The 4,459-nt window shown below is 50.5% G+C and overlaps 1 non-coding gene across 1 annotated transcript; it reads right to left on the bottom strand.

The window, feature by feature from the left end:
* Positions 1 to 3,966: 3,966 nt before the first annotated feature.
* On the bottom strand, positions 3,967 to 4,039 carry TRNAR-UCG. The gene has a single exon. It is a non-coding gene; the product is annotated as a tRNA-Arg (tRNA).
* Between the last annotated feature and the right edge of the window lie 420 nt (positions 4,040 to 4,459).

Genomic DNA, 4,459 nt, shown 5'->3' with positions numbered 1-4,459 from the left:
ACCAGATTTGTTACCTGGACTTTGTACTTCCCAGCCTTCAAAACTGTAAGTAATAAACATTGTTTCTTTACAAATTACCCAGTTTCAGGTATTTCTGTTATAAGCAACAGAAATGGGTTAATACAGGCAGGCAGTATTTGGGGTGTAGTGCAGTTCCTGAGATCCTTGCCCTAGAGCTGGTCTCCCTGGGTTCAAATCCCGCTTTACCACTTACCAGCTATAGGGCTTTAGGCAAGCTGCTTCACTGCCTTGTGCCTCAATTTCCTCATCAGTAAAAGGATATAATAACAGTACCTCTATCCCAGGGTCAATGTAAGGATTTAGTTGACATGTGTGAGCCCTTAGAACAGGACCTGGCAGCTATTATGTGCTGGTTGTTATGACCAAGCTGTAGCCAGCCCTGCAATAGAGCACAGAATGAGAAAAGAGGTCAGTCCCTGTGGGAATTTGCCACAGTGGAGTGTGTGTGTGTCAGCATTTAGTTACAATCGTGATACATGCTTTGAAAGAAAGTACAGTGTTTTGATTAGGACAGGGGTTGCTAAGGAACTTTGTCTCTTGTCATGTTGGGGGAGAGGTCCAGGGAATTGTGGGAAAATGTATCTGGTTTCTCAGGTATTACAAGCAGGAAGTGACTTTTCTAGAAGGATGTGGGTAAGCTCCCAAAAAAGGAGGGAGGGAAAGCGGAGGAACTGGGCTCAGAAAGGACTAGAAACAAGGCGTAGCTTGGCAAAAAGGGCCCATGCCTCCAGGCAACCTCCGTCAGCAGGAATCAGTGTCAGCCACTCTGTCCTTGCTGAGGGCACCAGACTGGCTTGAAGTAGCCTTATAGGAGGGGCAGGCATCCTGATGGACATCTCCTGAGACTGAAGGGGTGAGGGTTGTTTCCCCAATGGACACCAGGTAGACCCAATAGCAACTCCTGTGGAAGGACAGTTCAGCCAGGGGCCCTTAGCTTTTTTGTACCATTGACACTTTCTTAGAAAAATGCTTTTTTTTTTTTTTTTCCTTTTTTTGTGTCCGGCAACGGATTGCAACCCTCAGTGTTGCGCCCGCACCTCGCTCAGCCAGTGAGCGGGAACCGGTCTGTATGTGGGATCCGAACCCTCGGCGGGAGTGCCGCCGCGCTCCCAAGCAGCGCACTGTAGCAGTGCGCCACTGGGCCAGCCCAGAAAAATGTTTTTATTATTATTTTTTTAATTTATTTATTGGACTTCTGATCAAGATAGTGGAATAGACGGACCCCAGCATCACTCTCTCCCACCATCGACCAATTTACAACTATAAAAAAGCAACAACAGGCAAGTTGGGGCTGCTAGAGCTCAGGGGAAGAGGAGGAGAGACCTATGGAGTGCATGAAGGTGGGAGAAGCCACGATGAGAGAAAGAAAGGTCCGCTCTGACCGTTTCAAGGCCCGGGCACTTCCAGACGGACCCTCGTGAGTGCACCGAGCAGGAGCCGGCAGAAGCCGCAGCTGTGCCCTTCAGAGTTGCTTGGAGGCCACAAGAAAGAAGAAGGCCTTGGTGGCCCCTAGGATGGCAAGACCACTAACAGGATTCCCGTGGACCCACACAGGAGCGAGGGGCCACAACAGCTGAAAAAAGGAGCCATTCAAAGGCCGGTGAGTTCCTGCGAGGAACTCGGGCATGGCCTGTCCCATGGGAAGTGTTTGGAGTGCAGGAAACAGGCCCACTGGGGCACAGCATGGACAGCTGATCTGTCCCCCAATCAGCGCAGGACCACTCAGTGGAGACTGGTCAGGAATACAGAACTGCAGGGGGTGCAGTTTGCTGAAAAGACTCAGGGCCAGACCGGAGTTTTCCACACAACCCAGGTGTACCTCACCAGACCTGGAAGTGCTTACAAGGTCAACCATTAAAACCTGAGTGGCAAAACAAACAAACAAACAAACAAGCCCCCAAAACCTCAGCTGCACAAAAAACCTTCCCCAGAGAATCAGCAGCAAAGCAGCAATTTAGCTCAATCACAGGGCTCAAGTGCTGGTCCCCACAGGAAGTTCCCTCATTTTAGAAGTCACCAAAGGACAACAAATTAGTTCCAGTGAAGAGTTTAAGTGGTGCGTGTAGCTAATATTCCAACGCAGAACTGAAAGAAAAAAACAAAAAACCCACAGATTGGAGGCAAAGTTATGATACTAACCAGTAAAGGTCTAACACCACCAAAGAACATCTATAAAACCTAGAAGGACCAGAAGCCATTGGGTTCCCAAGCCAGGGCAGTTGGGAACCAAAAGGCTCAGCCACGCCTCCCCCAGAGTCAGCATTCAGCCCAGCAAGGACTGGGCCACATCTGAAGCCCCCTGGGCTCCCCTGTTGGAATGAGGGGGGGCGGCACCCCCAGCCTTGACCACGCCCTCCCTCCCTCCATTTTCCTCCCACCCTAACCCCTTTCCTTTTTCCTCTCTCTCTCCCTCCCAACTGCTCCACAACATCTTAGAATGTAAAAATAAATACATATATATATATATATTTTTTTTTATAAGTTCTGAATACAGGAAAAAATAAATAAAATTAATTCTTTCTTTGTATTTTTTTGTCCTTTTTACAGTAATGTTTTTAAACGCATAAAACACCAGATTATGTAGGAAACCCAAGGTACTGAAACATTAGAAAGAACAAATATGTGAAATAATAGTACGTGTGCTTTTTTGTTAACTCATTAAAAAAATAACAGGATATAGTGGTGGCCTAGTAACCACTGCAATTTTGAAGTACAGATGAGTGTAAATAATATTTTGAAAAATCTGCAGCAACTGTAATGTGTTATGAAAATATCTGTTGCCACTGGGGCCAAAAATCACGGGTATTGTTAATACCACTGTGGCTGGTTGTCTAAGCTCATAATTGAGGAAAATGCTAAATTTAGGACATAAGAAATAAAAATGAAAATGTTTTCCCTACAGGACTCTCTAATTTAAGCTGAGAGCCTATCCTTCCGGCATTTTGTAAAAATGTCAATGGTACAGAGTTACATTAAATAAACACGTTATACAGTGGCGAATTTAGGGGTGATTCCATTTTTTTAATCAAACAAACAAACCAAAAAATACTGTGTATGTATTAAGGGCACCTTGAAAAGTGTATGACAAATATTTCAAACTTAAAGAAAAGGGAAATGTATGGAGAGATCAAGGCTCAGTGCTACTTGGCCAGGGGCCAGAGAGAATCTGCCCCTCCGGGTGGCAAGCTGGGGAGGGGGCTGGGAGAGGAATGTGTTTTTCTGCATCCAACTCCTGAAAAATGCCAAAGTCAATTTCTCAAGTCAGTTCACGGTGTCCTGGTATATTCACGGGCTAGAAGGTGGTGGCTAACTTTCACTGAGGCTTGAATTTTGTCCCTAATCAGCCGTGTGACCTGGGGTTGGTCCCAAATGTCTCTGAGTCTCCCTTCCCGCATCTGGGCAGCTGGGTCTCCGGGTTATTCACGTCGGCCTTATTCTGCGTGGCACTGTACAGTTTACCAACTGCGGGGTGCAGAGAGCAGAGCTGTTGAAGCACCTAGCGCGACAGGAGGTGGATGCGGAGAGTGGGGCGGGGGCGTGGGGGCGGGGCACGCTCCGAGTGCACCGCGGGCGGGGGATTACGACGGGTCTGCAGACTCGGGTTTGACCAAGTTAGCCTTTCTACCCATGCGAGTCGCCTGAGACGGGGAAAGGCAGCACGGGGCTGGCGAGCGGGAACTTCGCTTCAGCTAGGAACCCCTGCCACTTAGGCTCCTGCCGCTTAGCTGTGTGTCAATTAATTACAAATCTGGATTTCCGTGGAGTTCGGTCCTTCCTCCCCTCCCGCGTGTTCCCGCCCGTTTCATGGGGTCGTGCTGAGAGTGGCGTGTGGGAGCCACTCTACAGATACGGGTTTTCCCAAGTCTCACTGTGCGGCGGGGATCTGCCACACGTTCTCACTCTCCCTAAGAGGGAATAAGCTAAAAAGTGTACACCCTCCTTTCGCGACCGCGGCAGGACTCGAACCTGCAATCTTCTGATCCGAAGTCAGACGCCTTATCCATTAGGCCACGCGGCCGCCTGGCGACAGGAGCTTTCCGCGCAACCTAAAGAGTATTATTACCGCCCACAGGCTGGCCCGAGACTAACCCACCCGCTTCTGGAGCGGGGGAGGCTGGACCGTGATTCCCAGGGAGGGCCCACCCGGAAGTTCTCCTTCTCCCCCCGCGGGCGGACCGCTCCATTGGCGGCCCCCCTATTGGTCGCGCTGGGAGTCTCCCGCCTACCTCTCGGGTACCCGCGGGCCAAGCGGGGCGCAGACGGGAAGTTGCGGCTGCCAGCGGGGCTGACTGGCCGGGTTGGGGCCACACGCCACCCCGAAGCTGCGTAGGCCGCGCGGAGGGGGACACCGCGTCGTCGGCCTGGGGTCGGGGGAACCGCAGACCGGGAATCACCGGGCAGACCGAGGTTTCCGGCGGGTTCGGAGGAGGGGAGGCCA

The sequence above is a fragment of the Galeopterus variegatus genome, unplaced genomic scaffold (genome assembly GCF_000696425.1).
Source record: "Galeopterus variegatus unplaced genomic scaffold, G_variegatus-3.0.2 Scaffold266, whole genome shotgun sequence".
NCBI lineage: Eukaryota > Metazoa > Chordata > Mammalia > Dermoptera > Cynocephalidae > Galeopterus > Galeopterus variegatus.
The sequence above is the reverse complement of the archived record's forward strand: the minus strand, read 5'-3'. Positions and strand labels throughout refer to the sequence as shown.